At 42.5% G+C, this 22,234-nt stretch overlaps 1 protein-coding gene across 1 annotated transcript in view; it reads right to left on the bottom strand.

Moving 5' to 3' along the window:
- POU6F1 (POU class 6 homeobox 1) overlaps positions 1–21,936 on the bottom strand; it is a 132,054-nt gene extending 110,118 nt beyond the window's left edge. Inside the window, exon 1 of the mRNA XM_075850146.1 lies at positions 21,594–21,936. The gene's annotated coding sequence lies outside the window, so the exon portion shown is untranslated. The remainder of the gene's footprint in view (positions 1–21,593) is intronic.
- Between the last annotated feature and the right edge of the window lie 298 nt (positions 21,937–22,234).

Raw genomic sequence — 22,234 nt, 5'->3', positions numbered from 1 at the left:
TGACCTCCCCTATGTTTGTGTTGTTGTCTATCTTGATGACATCTTGATTTTTTTCTCCAGATCCTATGACTCATCAGAGACATGTCCGTCAAGTTTTGCTGCGGTTAAGGGAGAATCGTCTGTACGCTAAGTTGGAGAAGTGCGTGTTTGAGAAAGATGCTCTACCCGTCCTGGGCTACATCGTCTCGAATCGAGGTCTCGAGATGGATCCTGAAAAGGTCAAGTCCGTCCTGGAATGGCCACGCCCTCAAGGCTTGAGGGCCGTACAGCGCTTTTTGGGATTCGCCAATTTTTACAGACAGTTCATCCCAAACTTCTCCTCACTTACCTCCTATTTCTAACCTCACCAAACAGGCATGAACGCCAAGGTGTGGACTCCTGAGGCAGAGTCCGCATTCAATAGCCTGAAGAATGCCTTTACGTCAGCCTCTATCCTCCATCATCCAGATGTTTCCCTACAGTTCTCGTTGGAGGTGGACGCCTCATCTGTCGGTGCTGGTGCACTCCTGTTCCAGAGAGGTTCCAAGGGCAAGTCAATGGTATGTGGATATTTCTCTAAGCTCTTCTCTTCCGCAGAACGCAACTACTCGATTGGGGATCGGGAGTTACTGGCCATCAAATTGGCTCTGGAGGAGTGGAGACTTCTACTAGAGAGGGCAGCTCATCCGATCCTAATTTTTAGTGACCACAAGAACCTCACTTATCTCCAGACGACCCAACGACTGAATCCTCGTCAGGCCAGGTGGTCGCTGATTTTTACCAGGTTCCAGATTGAGCTCCATTATCGCCCGGCTGACAAAAATGTGAGGGCCGATGCCTTGTCCAGGTCTTTCCAGACAGAAGGCACCATGGAGATTCCACAGAACATTATTGATCCGTCTTGCATTGTCTCTGTCAAGTTGGGGGCATTCCTCCAGGGAGAACTTTGGTGCGCCTGGCTGACAGAGGGAGCATCCTCCGCTGGGGACACTCCTCTAGACTGGCAGGTCACGCGGGTACCTGTAAGACCCGAGATCTGATTGCCCGTCATTTCTGGTGGCCCACGCTGCCCAAAGACATTATGGACTTTGTGTCTTCCTGTTCAGTGTGTGCAGCTAACAAGGTCGCTCACTCCAGACCTGCTGGCCTGCTCCAGCCATTGCCTGTGCCCAATGCTCCCTGGCAGCATATAGCAATGGACTTTATCACTGACCTGCCTCTCTCTGCGGGATGCAGTACTGTCTGGGTGGTGGTGGACAGATTTTGGAAGATGGCCCACTTCGTTCCTCTGACCGGTCTTCCTTCTGCTTCTCAACTGGCCAAGCATTTCATCCAACACATCTTCCACCTGCACGGCTTGCCGCAGCATATTGTGTCTGATCGGGAGGTTCAGTTCACCTCGAAGTTCTGGAGAGCCCTCTGCGGACTCCTAGGTGTAAAGTTGGACTTTTCCTCAGCCTACCATCCTCGGTCCAATGGTCAGGTCGAGAGGCTCAATCAGAATATTGGAGAACTACCTACGCCATTTCATCTCAAAGCAGCATGATGACTGGGTGCAGTTGCTTCCGTGGGCCGAATTTTCTTACAATAATCATACCAGCGAGTCCACAGGGAATACACTGTTCTTTATTGTCTATGGCCAACACCCACGAATTCCTCTCCAGGTGCCGGATACGTGTCCGAGGTTCCAGCTGCTGACACTGCATTTAGGGACTTTTTACAGATTTGGCAGCAGACTCGATCCTCTATCCTGCTGGCGGTCGACCGCATGAAACGGAAGGCGGACACTAGGAGAAGAGAACCGCCTCAGTTTCTCCCTGGCACGAAGGTCTGGCTATCCTCCAGGAATATCCGACTGAGGATGCCATCTTACAAATTTTTTCCCAGGTTCCTCGGACCCTTCGAGATCCTGCAGATCAACCATGTCGCCTACAAGCTTCGGCTGCCTCCTACCCTCAAGATTCCCAACTCCTTCCATGTCTCCCTCCTGAAACCGGTGGTTCTGAACCGCTTTACCAAGACTCCTAGCCCTGCGGTTGCCTCCAGCGGCCCTTCAGACACCTTCGAAGTTAAGGAGATCTTGGACACCAAGAAAGTAAGAGGAAAGACTTTTCATTTGGTGGATTGGAGGGGTTTGGTCCTGAAGAGAGGTCCTGGGAGCCAGAGGAGAACCTCACTGCTCCTACTCTGAAGAAGTTTCTCTCTCGCTCTGGCCCCAAGAAGAGGGGGCGTAAGAGGGGGAATACTGTCATGCCCATGGCCACGGGCCGTCAGGCTCACTCACCTCCTGACGCCCGCAGCCTTGGATCTGCGAGCGCTGGCCCCAGTCTCCTCCTCAGGTGACGCCAGCGCTCACCTCGGCCGGGTCCCGTAGGGTGCACGCGCACGCACGTGCCCGCTCTTAAAGGGACTTTCATGTTTAATTAGCCCATAGCACCCTGGACTATAAGAAGGGCTCAGCCCCTTCCTCCCAAGCCTGAGCATTGTTGTCGTACCCTAAGTTTGTCTATGCCTCACTAATATCAAATGCTCAAAAAAAACAACTTGGCGTCTAGATTATAGATCAGTGACGACAATGTCACTGATGAGCTGGGGGACGCAAAAGTGGAGTATGGATCACTAGCAAACTAAACTACTATACTTTTTTTGTCAGTTTTCTAAAAAATGTTTGTTTTTTTATAACAAAAGAAAAAAAAACAAGTGCTCGGATAAAAACCTAAAGCAACGCGATCAGTTTTGTCGATGTCACTGATCCGCCAGGTGGGTGCAGAAGAGGAGTTTGCGTCACTAGCAAAACCTACCTAATATATATATTTTTTTCAGTATTGAAGTTTTTTTTAATCGTTTTTTTTTATAACAAATGACAAAAAACAAGCGCTCAGAAAAAACGTAACTCAAGGCTTGGATTATGCGATCAGTGACGGCAAAGTCACTGATCAAAACACAAGATCACAAGACAGCAATACTCGTCCCAGGGGATTACAAAAAAAATAAATTAAAGTATTATATTATAAAAAAAACAGCCAAAAAGAAAAGTGTGAGAAAAGCAATTCAGTTACTGATTCAGTTACTGATCATCTACAGCAACAAAAATGACAGCACAGTGAATGTGATCACTAGGGGGGGGGGGGGGGGGGTGATAAGGTGATAAATGGAGCATGGGGCTAGTAGTTCTTAGCTCTATAGCACACAACAGCTCTGCTCCCTCTCAGCAACTGCAATGAGGGTGCAGAGCGGGATCATAATGTTAAATGGCCGCCAGTGTTCTGTGATTGGTCTGTTACGACAGACAGACCAATCATAGAAATAGCTGGTCTGATTGGTCACTTGGTGATGTGTAGTGATTGGCTACTGCCTGTGACAGCAGCCAATCATTTGTTATCACTCTCCCAATGCCCGATCCTCCGCCTCCAACATGGCGACAGTCAGTAATGACTGATCATCGCCTCTGAGGGAATACTGCGATGGGTCCCTCAGCGTTAAGCATTGATAGTCTGCTGTCTGGGACAGCAGCTATCCCTGCTCTAAAACTGTGTCTGTAGACACAGGTGCCTGTTAATGTGATGCCATTATAATACGGCATTTCGCGTTAACAGGCCAACAACTGTGACGTAATAGTACGTCATAGGGCGTTAAGGGGTTAAAGGCTCTTTGAAAACATTTTTGATTTTTATAAATATGTGAATCAGCGTGTTTGGTGCAACTTTCTAATTGCTTTTTATTAAAAATGATTTTTACTTTGTGAGATACAGCTGCTTTGTATACTATATACAGAGCAGCTGTATCGTGTGCTGAGACCTTAATCCGTCAGGTCAGTAGCACTGACAGGTTCAGTGACAGCGGGTCATGTGTGTCTCTGACACGCAGGATCCCCCTGTTATCGATCACATCTAAGTTATGAACTTAGACGTGACCAGTAACAGCTCGACCCTGCGTGTCCTAGCTAACACTGAACCCGTCAGTCCCGCTGACCTGACGGATACAGGTTTCAGAGCAAGATACAGCTGCTCTGTATACAGGATACAAAGCAGCTGTATCTCAAAAAGTAAAAATAATTTTTTAATAAAAACTATTTAGAAGTTGCACCACACACACTGGTATACATATTTTTATTTTAAAAAAAACCAACATTTTCAAAGCCTTTAAATTTAGTCGATGCTTTGAGTGTGTTTTTCATCCATAAACATATCTCCTGTCATTCCTGATTATATGCCAAGCTTTCTCTTGAGCACAGTTTTGTTGTGACTTTGAGAATAGCAGGGAACATCCTGTGCACATAGCTGCTTGTCACCTTGAATACAGTAGTAAAATGGTCTTTCGGGTCCTCAGAATTTCAACATGAGGTTAAATAGTTCCTGTAAAAAAACTTTTCATTAAGCAAAATATATAAATTACATATATAAAGAGAATTTGACAGTAGTCATATGAATAAACATTTTCCGTACAATATACTAACACTTACAGGGGTTTTCCAGAATTTTCCATTGACAGCCTATCCTGGTGTGCCGCAGCCCCATCAAAGCAGTACGTGACACAATGATGTCTATACGCGTGCGACTGTCTGTAGCTTAGCCCATTCAAGTTAACAGGCCACGGTGGTCCAGAAAAGACTGCTGCATCTTCATTCTACTGATCATTGGGGACCCCTGGGATGGGACCCCTAACTAAGGATTGGCCATTAATTTAATGTCCTAGAAAACCCCTTTAACATAAACTCCATCCAGTTTATAAGGAGCTTTATTTATTTTTGGTAAATTACGGACCTGAGAGTCAAAGCTTAGAAATTATACATTGTATTTCTGTTACGTGTGGAAACCAGAAATCCTGGAGGTAATATATAGTGACTATAGTTAAGCAGTTAGTATGATTGAGACATATGTCCATCAAATCAAACGGTAAGAATGAGTGGTGTTGAAAGGAAGAAATCTACTTTACCATCGTTGCTACAGAGGAAGGTAAAAAAAAAAACTTGTGGGCCAATTTACACTAAAGGGAAAAAATTGCTTCCGTACTCTGTGTGGCAGTCGGACTGAATCAACATTTAATAGAATATTTTTAGGCTGGAATCACACTTGCAGATTTTGTGGCAGTTTTTTTTTTTAGCCCAACCAGGAGTGTATACGAAAGAGAAGACACATCAGTCTTTCTTTAGTAATTTTCATTCTTTTTGGATTTACCTGTGTTTGTAAATAATATTATATATTGTACTGCAATAAAGAAAACATTGTAGTCAAATTTTTACCATTTACAGGTTAGGCTTCATTCACATCTGCGTTGGGACTCCGTTCACGGGTTCTGTCGGAGTTATCCGTCAGGGGAACCCATGAACAGAATCCAAACTGAAACAAACGAAAACCATAGGTTTCCGTTTGTATCACCATTGATTTAAATGGTAACGGATCCAGTGCAAATGGTTTCCGTTTGTTACCGTTGTTTTATGGTTCCCTCGTTTTGATGGAATGAATAGTTGACTATGGTATTAATTCTGTGAAAACTACGGAACCCTTGCACAAGTGTGACAAACGGAAACCATTTGCACCGGATTTGTCACCATTGAAATCAATGGTGATGCAAACGGAAACCTATGCTTTCCGTTTGGATTCCCTTCATGGGAATCCCTTAACGGAAAGCTCCGACAAAACCCATAAATGGAGTCGTGAGGCAGATGTGAGCGAAGAATTAGTTGACCTATCAATTGTCAATATATTATGGTTGGGGTATTAAATTCTCAGGTAGTATTGCTAGTTTTATAAATTTGAATTGCAGCAATGCCAAAATATAGTAATTCTTGTACTGCATGTGCACCAATCTGAAGTGCGTATTTTATTGTTAGAGATTTGCTCAGCTTTTATTTGGCAAGTTGCTGAAGCTGTTAATTCCATTAGTGCTGCCCTTGTGTTATTTTTACTTCATTGGCTTCCTGAATCACCAGCTTGGATGACATTCAGATCCTAATTATTGCATGCATACATTTCACCTATTGTATATTTTAGCAGCACATGTACGTCGTTACCTAGGGAACTGCTCTAATGGATGTTACATTTCCCAGTATATATTAGAGAAAAGGGTATTTATTATCTATCATATTGGCAATACACAAAGCAGGAATATGCCATCTGTTAATGACTGCCAAAAATATTTTTGAACGATAATATTAATTTCTAATCTATAGATTATGGTTACAAATGTAAGACTTTCCTAACATTTCATCTGATCAACTGCACTGTATAGTGGGACTCAATAACGAAGAGAAATGAAAGGCTTAAAGGGTAACTAAACGTTCAACAAACTTCTGACATGTCATAGGTTTTGATTGGTGGGTTTCCGAGCACTGAGAACCCCACCAATCGCTAAAACGAAGCGGCAGAAGGGCTCGCGTGAGTGCTCAGCCGCTTAGTTTCTGCTCAGCTTTTTCCGGAAATCAATGTAGCGGAGTACGGGCTCAATAGAAAGTCTATGAGTCACACGAGCACTTCTGCCGCTTTGTTTTAGCGATTGGTGGAGGTCTCAGTGCTCGGACCCCCACCAATCAAAACTTCTGACATGTCAGAAGTTTGTTGATCGTTTAGTTACCCTTTAAAAACCATAACTCTGCTCTCATGGACGATCTGAAATCGAGCAAGGAGAGACACTAGAGCACAATAAGCAGATGCCGATGATACCGTATAACGTGCGAGGAGTCTCGTGCAAAGAAAAAAGAAACACAAGAAAGAAAATAACAGTTATTTTTAATAGGATGCAAAAAATGGAGTATAAACCGAACCTAACGTCTTTAAAGGGAATCTGCAAGATGCTGTAAGTAAAACATTTGGGGCACCTAATGCTGGAATCCAATGCATGTTAATTATGTGTGCCTATCAAACCGATTGGTCAAGGGTGAAGGGACACCACCTCACCACAGACAAGACACTTTTAGAAAGTGTACATATTTTAGTGCCATGTAAAAACAAATTATGTCATCAAATGTAGCTCCTGATATCTGCAGAGATGACTCCCAAACCAAACCTTTGGAAGTTCATATTATTTTATTGCATGGCATTAGGAAATGCCTGCCAGAAATACTTTTTCTCGAATTTGTGTCTTTGCATCACAGAGGGCCCTGTGTTAGGCCGGATTCACACGTAGTGTAAATACTGCAGATATTCTACAACGTATTTAATTGTGTAAAATTGTAATTGTATTACAGTAGCAGCAAAGTGGATAAGATTTGAACAAATCTCATCTACACGCTGCGTAAAAAACCAGCAAATAAAACTTTCATAAATTGACTCGCGATGCTTTTTCTTAATCTGCAGCATGTCAATTGATGTTGCGAAATCGCTGGTTTTCTGCTGCGGGTTTTCCCCGTTTAATTCAACGGGGGAGGTAAAACCCGCAACTAATAGCAGATGTTGCGATATTTACGACGAAAAAGCTGTGAACATCGCAAATCAGAAAAAAAATAATTCTCATACTTGCCTAGATCTCCCTGCATCCAGCCCGACCTCCAGGGATAACGTTTCATCTCATATGACTGCTGCAGCCAATCACAGGCTGCAGCGGTCACATGGGATGAAACGTCATCTCAGGAGGCCGGGCAGAAGGACGTCAGAGGGACGCGTCGCCATGGCTACGGGTAAATATAGATTTATTTTTACGCGCTGTTTTCTACAGCGGACATTCCGGACGAAAAACTGCAACACAATTTGGTGTGGCTTTTCAGCCGGAATTCCCTTTGGGGACCAGGGCAGATAGGCCTTGTGCTTTTACACAGCGTATCCACCCTGTGTGGACATACCCTTATGGTGTATACACACGCGGCAGATGTGTTGCAGAAATTTCTGCGACTGTCCCATATATCAAAATGGGGCTGGCAGAAATACATTCACATGCTACAGAAAAAAAACCATTCAGATGTAAGAAACTGATCTTCAGTCACAGAAATTTCTACAACAAATCTGCCGCATGTGAATATACCCTTAGGGCTAGCTCACACAGTTTTTTGGCGCTGTTTTTGATGCGAAAACCACGTTGGAAACCACACCAAAAAACGTCCGAAACCGCCTCCCATTGATTTCAATGAGAGACAGAGGCGTTTTTTTCCGTGAGCAAAAAAAAAATGCTCAAGGGGAAAAAAAACGGCATACCCTTTTTTCTCAAAGTTCCGTCTCCGACCTTCCATTGAAATCAATGGGAGTCAGAGAAAATGTTTTTGCTGCGTTTTTTGCCTGTGGCGCTCAATGGCCGTGGCCGAAAGATGCCTTGCTGTAAATCTCACACACACTTTACCGAAGTGTCAGGATTCTGAATAGACATCACGTCCTGGCTGGTAGTGATGTCTATTCACTGTAAGGACACTTCAGTAACGTTAATGTGTGTGTATGTGGATGCACATAGTGATCTAGCTAGATCACAATGTGCTGTGTAAATGAATGGACAGAAGTGTATGACGCGGATTGGTCTGCGTCATACACTTCTCTCCACAACGCCCACTTGGTCAAAAGTAAAATCACGCCCAGTTGTCCATTAAGAAAGTCATTAGCATAAAGCTAATATAGGTCATAACTCCGTCAAAAATGAGTTTTTCTAAATAAAAAACACTGCTGTAATCTACATTACAGCGCTGATCACATAATGTACAATATAGGCCACTTATAATGTGATGACAGAGTCTCTTTAAAGAGGCTCTGTCACCAGATTATAAGTGCCCTATCTAATGTAGATAACAACAATGGTTTTTATTTTGAAAAACGATCATTTTTGAGCAAGTTATGAGCTAGTTTAGATTTATGCTAATGAGTTTCTTAATGGACAACTGGGAGTGTTTTTACTTTTTACCAACTGGGCGTTGTACAGAGGAGTGTATGACGCTGACCAATCAGAAGTGGCCAATCAGCGTCATACACTTCTCATTGTTCCAGCCCAGCTTCTTTCACTGCACAAATCACACTTTGCTGTGGATCATGCTGGGCTGGAACAATGAGAAGTGTATGAGGCTGATTGGTCAGCCTCATAGGCTGGGTTCACACAACCTATTTTCAGGCGTAAACGAGGCATATTATGCCTCGATTTACGCCTGAAAATACGGCTCAAATACGTCGGCAAACATCTGCCCATTCATTTGAATGGGTTTGCCGACGTACTGTGCCAACGACCTGTCATTTGACAACTGTCAAACGACGACGCGTAAAATGACTGCCTCGTCAAAGAAGTGCAGGGCACTTCTTTGAAACGTAATTTGAGCCGTTTTTCATTGAAGTCAATGAAGAACAGCTCAAGATTACGGGCGTCAAAGACGCCTCGCAAAATGCGAAGAGGAGCTTTTACGTCTGAAACGACGCAGCTGTTTTCTCCTGAAAACAGTGTCTTTTCAGACGTAAAAGCCACTTATCGTGTGCACATACCCATACACTCCTCTGTACAACGCCCAGTTGGTAAAAAGTAAAAAACACGCCCAGTTGTCCATTGAGAAAGTCATTAGCATAAATCTAAACTAGCTCATAACTTGCTCAAAAATGATCATTTTTCAAAATAAAAACCACTGCTGTTATCTACGTTACAGCGCCAATCAGATTATGTAGGAGATAGTCAAGTTATAATGTGGTGACAGAGCCTCTTTAAGCATTTAATATCTTGTGTGTAGCATTATACCATTACTTGACTTAAGTCTATGGACACTTTTGCACTGAATTTTTTTTTATTGCTCACTTGCTTCCTAAATGCAAAATTAAAACAGCTTTCTAAATAGTCTTCGTTAAAACTTTCCAACCATTTTGCTGCTATAGAGTCTGTTCAACTACTGTACATAGCCGGTTGTCTTGCTGCTTCTGATATAAATCCGGCTGCGTTGGCTCTTTCTTTTAATACTTGGATGCAAATCCTTTGCAGTCAATGACTGCTTGAAGTCTGGAACCCATAGACACCACTGAATGCTGAGTTTCCTCCTTTGAGATGCTATGCCTAGGCCTTTACTACAGCCACCTTTAGTTGATTCTTCTTGTTTGTGGGTCTTTTTGCCTTGTTTTATTCTATAGGATTTGAAAGCATGCTCAATCAAGTTAAGGTCAGGACAGTGACTGACTTGGCCATTGAAGAATATTCCATTTATTTGCCTTAAGAAGCACATTATTCATCTATGCCATGAAGCACCGTCCTAGGATTTCTGCAGGATTTGAATAAATCTGAGCAGAAAGTCTTGTTCCATACACTTCAGAATTCATCCTGCTACTTCTATCCACAGTCACATCATCAATAAGCACCAGAGATCCAGTTTCTTCCTTTCATTCTCCATACTGTTCTCTTCGTATTATTCTGGTACAAGTTCATCTTGGTTTCATCGGTTCACAGAATCTTGTTCCAGAACTGGTAAAGACTTATCCAATATATTGTTTTAGTAGCCAAATTAGCGATAGCTAGGTCATGACACACGGTAACAATTTAGATGGACCTGGTCAAAAATGAACTGTGTGGATAATGGTTAATGACCAACTCACCAATATGGTGGTAGACACACCGGATACATTTTATAAGATCTGGGGACCCTGGAAGAACTAACTAGCCAGACCGGGAAGGCAGGGAGGAGAAGAAAAGAAAAAAGCACAGAAGAGAAATATACTTTCACTTTCCCCTACCTCTCTATTTTTTTTTTACCTCTTCACTCCTTCCCTCTTATTGTTTATGTCTATCCTATACCTTGATCTCTTGTTTCTGTTCTTTGATATGTCCACATATGTGGAAATTCAGAAATCATCAGGGCTAAATTCCAAAAGGAAAGAGCCTGAGACTTTTGGTTTCAGTGATCAACTACATGACCTCTGATGTTTCTACTATATAGATGATGTATATCTGTACAAGTTACCAAAATATGTTTTCTAAAATGAGATATCAACAATATATACTTGTTTCTATTAAAAATTACCAACCAAAGTGACTGTTAGTAGCCAATGTGAATTTATTTTTACTGTTACGTTATAAAAATCAATAAAAAGTAAATACCAAGGAAAGAATTTTGTGATTATCCTCATTAGTTGTTTTCTGTGGTCTTAAAGGCCGTTTGGCGTTGCTGATCTCGCCAGTACAGTTTTTTTTGTTTAAGAATGAATTGATAGTGTGCTACGCTATTCTTTTCGTCAAAATAGCAGAAACCTAATGGAATGGAGCCAAACTGATGCAAACTGAAACGAAAAAAAAATAGCTTTGAAATCAATGGTAAATGCAAACGGAAACGATACTTTCCGTTTGTCTGTTCCTCTGACGAAAAAGATTAACGGAAGCCTAAAGCAGATGTGAACAGGCCCTTACATTGTCATAAATAAGGAGAGATTAGGCCATACCCGCCATGAAATTGCTTATCAGTCAATAGTCCAATTAATTTTGAGCCTGTGAAAAACGATGGACAATGTAAAAAACTTGCTGTAATTTCTAAATGGTTAAAGAGGCTCGGTCACCAGATTATCAAATCCCTATCTCCTATTGCATGTGATCGGCGCTGCAATGTAGATAACAGTAACGGTTTGTTTTTTTAAAAACTATCATTTTTGGCCAAGTTAAGAGCAATTTTATATTTATGCAAATGAGCCTTTCTAATGGACAACTGGGCGTGTTTTCTCTTATTTCCAACTGGGCGTGTCTTGTGTTTGTAACATCTGGGCGTGTTTACTTGTTTCACTAGCTGGGCGTTGTGAATAGAAGTGTATGATGCTGACATATGATGCTGACAAACACTTCTATTCACAACGCCCAGCTAGTAAAACAAGTAAACACGCCCAGATGTTACAAACACAAGACACGCCCAGTTGGAAATAAGAGAAAACACATTAGAAAGGCTCATTTGCATAAATATAAAATTGCTCATAACTTGGCCAAAAATTGTCGTTTTAAAAAAAAAACAACAAAACACGTTACTGTTATCTACATTGCAGCGCCGATCACATGCAATAGGAGATAGGGATTTGATAATCTGGTGACAGAGCCTCTTTAATGCAATATTTTTTGTTAAACCCTATGAATTGAAGCTGAATGTCTACACTTCATTAACATCTTAATTGCTTTTTTTTTGCAACTCCATTGTGGTGGAAAATTGTGTCACTGTCCAAATACTTCTGAACCAGACTTCATTATTGGATTTAAAAAATGTTCTCTCTAATTTAGTTATAAAAGCTCTGACCCTTTAAAAAAGGGAGACAACTTCAGCTGAACCTCGGTGAGTAGTCTCAGCAGATTTTGACTGCTCCGTGAGATTTAATGTTTCTGAGCTGGGAGGGTCTACTGTGTGGAGAAGAATTGCCTTGTTCATATGGTTGAAATCTCACGCTAATTCCAACGCGTTTTCCGCATCGGAATTAGTGTGAAAAACGCATATAACAAGCCTCCCATTGTCTTCAATGGGAAACCGCCCTGTTGTTCAAAGCATTTTCAGCTGGCGGAATTGCAAACCGCCTTGCTGATAACCACAGTTATCACGAGTCAGGTAGCCTCCATTGAATGCAGCTAATCTCCATGCGGAAACACAGAAGTTTTTACTGCAAAACCGCAGCAGAAATCCAAGGATCAGGCCTTGAATTTCTGACACAGTTTCTCGGTCAATTCCACGGCAGATTTTTTCAAATGGAAAATCCGCCATGTGGGCATAGCCTTAGTGTGCAGTCTGTGTACAGGGAACATCTCTGCTGCTATTTTATGCTGGTTGTAGTTACATAAGCAGAAGTTGCATAAGCAGTTAAAGGGGTTTTCCAAGGACATTTTTTTTTCTCAGGCCGTCCAGCGCACAAGCACTGAGGAGTTTTACTAATAAGAGGCAAACGGGGCAGGCACTGAGGCCTAATCAAAGAGGCGGCATTGAGGAAACCGTGGACAAATAGGATGCCTCGAACCTGGGTGTACGTCAGAAGTCCGGGGATTTGAGGCATCCTATTGGTCCATGGCCTCCTCCATGTCCGCCCCGTTCATTCTTTGCTTGCACTTCAATAGCAGCACGATTATATATATATATATATATATATATATATAAAAGAGACAAATGAAAATCAGAACTTCCGGCAGAGCAGAGGTAGGGAGATTAGGAAGTAAAGTCTTCAGATTTAAAGAGGCTCTGTCACCATTTTATAACTGCCCTGTCTTCTACCTAATCTAATAGGCGCTATAATGTAGATAAGTAATGCGTTTTGTTTTGTTTTTTAAAAAACACATTTATTTGACAAAGTTATGAGCATTTTAAGTGTTATGCAAATTTGTTCTTAACCCCTTCCCGACATTTGTCGTAAGTATACGTCATGGAAAGCCAGTGCTTCCCGCAAAATCTCGTATACTTACGACAAATGCATGGCACCGGCTCAGAAGCTGAGTCGGTGCCATCATTCCCGGATGTCAGCTGTATCTTACAGCTGACATCCTGCTGTAATGGTGAGGACTGAAGTTAGCTTCGATCCCCGCCATTAACCCCTTAAATGCAGCCGTCAAAAGCGATTGCTGCATTTAAGGTGTTTGCAGCTCATCGACACCCCAGCAATGAAAACGCCGGGGTGTCGGTGGCTGCAATGGCAACCGGAGGCCTAATACTGGCCTCCCGGTGTGCTTAGCCCGGAAATCTTCCAGCTCCCGCCTGGAGGCGGGGCCTGAAAGGGCTTCCGTAGCCACCGACAAGATGGCGCCGGCTCAGGAGATGAGCCGGCGTTATCAGCGGTGGATATCAGCTGTATGTTACAGCTGACATCCACCTGTAACGGCAGGAACCGGAACTAGCTCCGATCCCTGCCATTAACCCCTCAGATGCAGCGTGGTTGCTAGCAGATCGCCAGATGTGCCCAACATTCGCACAACTGCCAACTGCTATTATGACAACAGGAGACCTAACAATGGCCTCCTGTTTGCCATTAAGGAAGCCAATTAGGCCCCGCCCGGAGGCAAAGCCTAATCGGCTTGCTGTCAGTGAATGACTGACAGATCTAATACATTCCACTACGTAGGTAGTGCAATGTATTATAAAAAAAAAAATCTGCCAGTTGGACCTTCAAGTCCCCTAGTGGGACTAAAGTAAAGTGTAAAACAAAGTGAAAAAAAGTTGTAAAAAATATAATAAAAGTTTTAAGTAATAAAATAAAACACAATCGCCCTTTTTCATTTAGTATTGAAAAAAATAAATAAACCATACATATTTGGTATCGCCGCGACCATAACGGCCTAAACTATAAAAATATTATGCTATTTATTCCACACGGTGCAGGACGTAAAAAAAAAACTTAAAACATAATGCCAGAATTTCAGTTTTTTGGTCACTTTGCACTAAAAAAATGTAAATAAAAAGTGATCAAAAAGTCGCATGTATCCAAAAATGATGCCTATAAAAACTATAGCTCGTCTTGCAAAAAACAAGCCCCCATACAGCTCCGTCGACTAAAAAATTAAAAAGTTATGGTTCTCACAAAATGGCGACAGAAAAAATCCATTCTTTTTACAAAAGTAATTTTATTGTGCAAAAAGTTGTAAAATATAAAAAAGTTCTATAAATTAGGTATCGCCCGAATCGTACTGACCCGCAGAATAAAGTTAACATGTAATTTATAATGCATGGTGAACGCTGTATAAAAAAAACCATAAAAAACGATGCCAAAATTGCTGTTTTTTGGTCATATTGCCTCTCAAATAATAGGATAAAAAGTGATCAAAAAGTCGCATCTACCCCAAAATGGTATCAATAATAACTACAGCTCGTCCCGCAAAAAAACAGCCCTTATACCACTATGTCTATGAAAAAATAAAATTAGTTAAGGCTTCCATAAGAAATTGTAAGTGGGGAAGAGGGGGGGGAGGAGGACCTCCAGCTCACCATTCGTTGTGTCTGGGGACAGACAGCGCCCGGATTCCCGCACGGCCAGCGGCAAACAACAGGAGAATAAAGTGAACCAAAATCCAGCGCTGGGTGAAAGTAAAAAGGAACTCCTGTTCCAATTTTATTGGCATAACAATAAAAAGAACTAAATAGGATAGTTCTGCAATGTGAAGAATATAGGGATGAGTGATGGGTAAAGGATCAAAGTTTTCCTTGTTGGAATGTGCCTACGCGTTTCTGACACGTCTCGTGTCCTTATTCATGGCATGCAAGGCTTCCATAAGTCAGGAAATAAAAAATATGCTGTTATGCAGATCAGAGGGGAACATTTCGTCTGTTTCAAGAGGCGATTTATCGGGGCCCTAAAATTAGGGAACCAGGAAGGGGAAGGCCCAAACATATCTGCTAGAAGCGAGGGCGCCCGTATTATACCAGGACAACACTTCCTAGTAAAACTCCTGCAAAGGTGCGGAGTGTGGACCAAAAGGGGGATAAGTAAAGACACCATTTATCAGTGCGACACCAGCCTGTGCAGAAAGGATTGCTTCACAGCGTAACACACATCTATGGATTATTTTATTGTTTACTTCATTATTATACCACCTGACTATGCCCCTGATATACTCTGCCCAGCTTACATATGCCCCACATTATAAACGGAAACACCAGCAATACTCAAACAAAACTACTACCAAGCAAAATCTACGCTTCAAAAGCCAAATGTCGCTCCCAACCATCTGAGCCCTACAGTGTGCCCAAACAGCAGTTTACTTCCACATATATGGCACCGCCATACCAGGGAGAACCCTTTTAACAATTTTTGCGGTGTGTGTCTACAGTGGCATTAGCTGGGCACAACATACTTGCCACTGAATTGGCATATCTGGGGAAAAATTTTTAATTTTTACTTTGCACAATCCGCAACGCATTCATTTATGGAAAAGACCTGTGGGGTTAAAATGCCCACTACACCCCTTAATAAATGCCTTGAGGGGTGTAGTTTCTAAAATGGGGTCACTTCTGGGGGGTTTCTTTTATTATTTCCCATCTGAGCCTCTTCAATTGTGAACCAATTGTGTGTAACTCGCCAAATTAGCCCTCAATTTCGCATGGTACTCTCTCACTCCTAAGCCCTGTCAAATGTCCAGACAAAAGATTAGGGCCCCATGTAGGGTGATTCTAAAGCTGGGAAACACAGCATAATAATTAGAGAGCTGTCTTGTTATGGTGGCTCAAGCTGGGCACCACATATTGGCATATCTATTGAAAAATCCCATTTTGAGGCCCCATGCACACGACAGCAAAAAACCTCAGTTTTTGCGGACCGCAATTGCGGTCCGCAAAAACGGAGCCATTCACTTTCATTGAACACTGACACCTTTCCGTAGCACTACGGAAGGGTGTCAGTGCCGTGGAAATGTTCTGGGAATTATGGAACATGTCCGTTCTTTCGCGTTTTGCGGGCCGTGCTACCATACTTTGTATGGGAGCACGGCCCGAAAATGCGGCTGTCAGTCAGCGGCTGGCTGTGCCCGCAATCGCGGGCCGTGATTGCGGGCACGGTCGTGTGCATGGGGCCTCACTCTGCAATATCGAGTGCACACTAATTTATGCAAAACACCTGTGGGGTTAACATGCTCACTACACCCCTAGATGAATACCTTGAGGGATGTAGTTTCCAAAATGGGGTAACTTTTGGGGGGTTTCCACTGTTTTGGTCCCACAGGGGTTTTGCAAATGCGACATAGCGACCAGAAACCAATCCAGCAAAATCTGTACTCTGAAAGCCAAATGGCTCTCCTTCCCTTCTGAGCCCTGCCGTGTGCCCAAAAATTAGTTTATAACCACATATGGGGTATTGCCATACTCGGGAGAAATTGCTTAACAAATGTTGGGGTACTTTTTCTGCTTTATTTTTTGAGAAAATGTAAAATTTTGCGCTAAAGCTACGTCTTATTTATTTTCAATACCCAATTCAAATAAAATCTATGAAAAACCTGTGGGGTCAAAATGCTCACTACACCCCTAGATTAATTCTGCAAGGGGTGTAGTATCACAAATGGAGTCCCTTTTGGGTAGTTTCCACTGTACTGGTACCTTAGGGGCTTTGCAAAAGCGACATGGTGTCAAGAAACCATTCCAGCAAAATCTGTGCTCCAAAAGCCAAATGCTGCTCCTTCTCTTCTGATCCTTGCCATGTGCCCAAACAGAAGTTTATGACCACATATGGGGTATTGCCGTACTCCAGAGAAGTTGCTTTACAAATGTTGGGTTTCTTTTTTTCTTTTAATTGTTAAGAAAATGAACAATTTTTAGCTAAAGCTACGTCTTATTGAAGCGAAGGGATTATTTTTATTTTTACTGCCCAATTCTAATAATTTCTATGAAACACCTGTGGGGTCAAAATTACCACTACATTCATAGATGAATTCCTCAAGGGGTGTAGTTTCCTAAATGGAGTCACTTTTTGGGCGTTTTTACCGTTTTGGTCCCTCAGGTGCTTTACAAATGTGACATGGCCGCCAAAAACCATTCCTGCTAAATTTGAGCCACAAAACCAAATTGCGCTCTTTCCCTTCAAAGCCCTGCCGTGTGTCCAAACAGTCGTTTATTACCACATATGGGGTACTGTTTTACTCGGGAGAAATTGATTAACATATTTTGCGGTGCTTTTTCTCCTTTAGTCCTTGTGGAAATGAGAAAATTTTGCAAAAAACCTGCGGCGTCAAAATGCTAACTATACCCCTAGATAATTTCCTCAAGGGGTGTCGTTTCCAAAATGGGGCCACTTGTGGGGGGTTTCCACTGTTTTGGTCCCTCAGGGGCTTTGCAAATGCGACATGGCCTCCGAAAACAATTCCTGCTAAATTTAAGCTCCAAAAGCCAAATGGCGCTCTTTCCCTTCTAAGCCCTGCCGCGTGTCCAAACAGCTTTTTCTTCTTTAGTCCTTGTGGAAATGAGAAAAAATTAGCTAAACCTACATTTTCTTTGAAAGAATGTAGATTTCCATTTTTACAGCCTACTTCCAATAATTTCTGCAATAAACCTGTAGGGTCAAAATGCTCACAACCCCTAGATAATTTCCTTAAGGGTGTGGTTTCCCAAATGGGGTCAATTTTGGGGGATTTCCACTGTTTTGGCACCGCAAGAGCCCTTCAAATCTGACATGGTGCCTAAAATATATTATAATAAAAAGGAGGCCCAAAATCCACTAGGTGCTCCTATGCTTCAGAGGCCGATGCTTCAGTCCATTAGCACACTCGGGCCACATGTGGGATATTTCCTAAAACTGCAGAACCTGGGCAATAAATATTGAGTTGCGTTTCTCTGGTAAAACTTTGCGTTACAAAAAAATGGATTAAAAATGAATTTCTGCAACAACAAAAAATGAAATTTGTAAATTTCACCTCATACTTTGGTTGAATTCCTGTGAAACATCTAAAGGGTTAAGAAACTTTCTAAATGCTGTTTTGAATACTTTGAGGGGTGAAGTTTTTAAAATGGAGTGACTTTTTGGAGGTTTCTAATATATAAGGCCCTCAAAGCCACTTCACAACTGAACTGGCCCCTGTAAAAATAGCCTTTTGAAATTTTCTTGAAAATGTGAGAAATTGCTGCTAAAGTTCTAAGTCTTGTAACGTCCTAGAAAACTAAAAGGATGTTCAAAAAATGATGTCAATCTAATGTAGACATGATGTTAATTAGCGACTATTTTGTGTGGTTTAACTGCCTGTCTTACAAGCAGATACATTTAAATTTAGAACAATGCAAATTTTTGCTAAATTTTGGTGTTTTTCACATTTAAATACTGAATGTATAGAGCAAATTTTGCCAGTAACATAAAGTCCAATGTGTCATGAGAAAATATCAGAATCGCTTGGATAGGTTAAAGCATTCCGAAGTTATTTCCACATAAAGTGAAACATGTCAGATTTGAAAAAATAGTTACATAGAATATTAGGTCAAAAATTTTGTGTCCCTGGAAAACCCCTTTAAGCTCACCCGCTCTTTGTTAAAGTGGCGTAAATGCATCAAAAGTCAAAATTTTAACTAAATCCCGCAGCTTCTAAAGATAACGGGATGACTCTGCAGACCCTGTCCCAGTCTACCCGGCAAATCGGACAATTGAGCTACAGAAAACAGGAAATATCAGCATATTTTGTGTGTTTCAGAAGCTAGTATAAAAACTGGAATAGTTCAGGGTTTTTATATGGCTATTCACATAAAAATTAGAAAAAAGTGTTTACAATAAAAACCCAGTTTAGGGTGTATTTACAGTAATTTTTGCTGCGATTTTGTAAAACCTCTGTATGTATACATGGCAGCCATCAATCACTGGCAGGAAGGGTGGAGGAGCACCGCCTTCATAAATACAGTGGACTTAAAACTTTGAGTCCGCTGTATTCTTTAATAGCTAATGGCCAAAAGGCGCAATATTTTTTCGTTTAGTTTGGGCTAACAGTAGACCAGACCGGTCCCCATACTATGCTGCCCTTAAACCGAGTCCAAATTTCTTTATTACATCCTATAAAAACTACCTTTAATCCAAAGCACATACGCAGCTCCTTGTGAACTACAAAATGCCTGGATTTCATTAGGTTAAGTGGGGCTTGTAAACATCTTTTTAATAGAATTTCAGACAAATCTTTCAGCTATGTCGACATTAACAATGTGCTGTGATTTCAGAGCGAACAAGTCGTAAAATGCAGTACATAGGAATGCACAGCGTCAGTGCACATCAGCATTTCATAGAGCAGACTCCAAGTTGTCTGTCAAGCATGGGTACAGTGTGACTTGTAAGTAGCATGCTAATGATCGCTCAGCCCTTCAGGAATACATAATCAGACATGGCAGCAGGACTCATCCGCCCAGGAGCACATAATTTATAGCTCACATTGCAGACCTCTCCCCGCATCCTCCACCACCACTCCCCCACAACATTAACCCTTGCTTTTCTGCAGAATACTCCATATTTGAGGGTGACAACTAGGGCTCACCCTGACAGTCTTGGATACAATGAGACTTGCGGCATATGATGCTCAGAATTAGTCCTCATGCACACGAGCGTGCCCGATTCACGCAAATGAAAAACGTGCGTGAATCGGGTCCGTGTGTGTGGCGTTATGCATCAGTGTGCTTTGCGAGGGGTATGCGCTATTCACGCACTCGCAAAGCACTTCTTTTTTTTTTACTTATTTTCAACTCAATTGATGCGTACATCACGCACCAAACACCCATTGACTTCAATTGGCGCGTAGGTGCGTGATAATGCACCAATATGGGACATGCAATGTCTTTCACACAGCGGACTCTCGTTGCGTGAAAACTCACGCATGTGTGAACGGTCCCATTGAAATCAATAGGGCCGTGTGCTGTGCGTTGTTTCAACACACAGCACACGGACGTGATTCACGCTCGTGTGAATGGGGAGGGAGAGTCGCAGGAGTCTTTTTCTTTAGTTGCACTCCAATAGAAGTCAATACATGTTGGCTTTAGTGTTTAGGACTGTTGTGTTGCAGTAGCGGTGCCATTGGTTCAAACCCAACGGAAATTTCATGTTTTTCCGGATATCGGCATGGATTACCTTCGGTACTGGTGTGCCTCTTAACACATTCCAAAAACATATGGAAAGGCTTGGGAAAAATTGTCCCTAGTGTGCGGGCACCTGTGGTCGAAGAATTAGGGTATGTTCACACGGCCTATTTACGGACGTAATTCGGGCGTTTTTGCCCCGAATTACGTCTGAAAATAGCGCCTCAATAGCGCTGACAAACATCTGCCCATTGAAAGCAATGGGCAGACGTTTGTCTGTTCACACGAGGCGTATTATTTACGCGCCGCTGTCAAATGACGGCGCGTAAATAGACGCCCGCGTAGAAGAAGTGACCTGTCACTTCTTTGGCCGTAATTGGAGCCGCTATTCATTGACTCCAATGAATAGCTGCGCTAATTACGGCCGTACTTGACGCGGCGCTCAAGCGCCTGCACATGCCGGTACGGCTGAAATTACGGGGATGTTTTCAGGCTGAAACATCCCCGTAATTTCAGCCGTTACGGACCCCCGCCGTGTGAACATACCCTTAGACGTCGAGTCCTACTTGTGTCAAGGACCAATGGGAGTAAATAAAGTTTTAGATTTACTGCAGAACTTGTTAGTGATAAATAAATAAGGTCGGCAGTCACCTGAAATGGAGTCCACCTGGAGCAAGCCATGCAATGATTTAGGTCAACATTCTGATGCATTGGTGGCACCTATTGCCCTGCTTTATGCATTTATACAACTGCCGACGACTTAAAAGTGCATATTATTATGTACCAATATTGCCACATGGGGCAACTAAAATACATGTCCTTCTGTGCTCTGGAATGGAAACAGTTAATAGAACATTGTAAGAGAACGCCACCCTGTATAACTGCTCTTACAATCTGCAGGGTTTAGAATTGTTACTTCCATCACTATCACTGTGCACTGCTTAGGTGAGAGAGTTAAATAGTTCAATCGAATGCCAACGGTATCCCTCCGCGCCACGGCTGCCGGGCGCTTTTTTTTCCATTACTTCTATTCTATTCTATCCCCCGCCCCTCACCACATCACTTCTCCCCCGTGTCCTGCAGTCACAACACGACCCATGCAAAACGGCGGCCTGTGCTCCCCGCCCCCAACCTTATCATAAATATATAAATTATGCTAATTAACAACATTGCATATTAATAATAATAAAAAAACAACGTTTTTTTTCTCGCTTAACGATTTAAATTCGTTTGTAACGAGTCGGAAACCCCGTTCTGAGAGAAGACTGTTACTCACCCGTAAGGCGGCTCCGGGCGGCGGGATTTATACTCGTCTGCCTTTGTGGCGGTCTCACAGCTCCGGTGACCCGGGACGGCTCATTATAAATTCCCCACACAGCGCACTTGTAGCCGGGGCTCCGCACAATGGGGGTATTTGCATGGATATAACGAGGGTTCGGTGCAGAGCAGGGACACCTCTTATTAATATTTAATCATCTGGTATCCCCGTCTTGTGCGGGCACCGACTGCTGGAGGCTCATGCAGTGAAATGTTACACAAGGAAATACACAAATCCGCCGTCTCCTCTTATAAAGTTGAATGCAGTTTTTACATGAACATTTTTTTGCAGCTGCGTCATGAACATAATATATGCAGGACGAGCGCTGCATACTGAGCCTGAATATGGAGTGAGGAGCTAGGGGGAGTGCTGCTTCTCTTAAAGAGCCACTGCACCCTTTTCTAATGCTGATTTAGCATAGTCTGGCATGAGTGTGACACAAATATTGCCACTGAAAAACGATATGTACAGGAATGCATTCAGGACCCTGTATAAATGCCGTAATTGGGGTGAACCAGATCAGGGCCAGACACCGTTTAGCCATATTTAACATGCGTTCGTTAAACGGCCATAACGTTTTTATTTGTTGGGCCACTGAC

Source organism: Rhinoderma darwinii, chromosome 2 (genome assembly GCF_050947455.1).
Source record: "Rhinoderma darwinii isolate aRhiDar2 chromosome 2, aRhiDar2.hap1, whole genome shotgun sequence".
NCBI classification, from domain to species: domain Eukaryota; kingdom Metazoa; phylum Chordata; class Amphibia; order Anura; family Rhinodermatidae; genus Rhinoderma; species Rhinoderma darwinii.
Note: the sequence above shows the minus strand (reverse complement) of the source record. Positions and strands in the feature narration are given on the sequence as shown.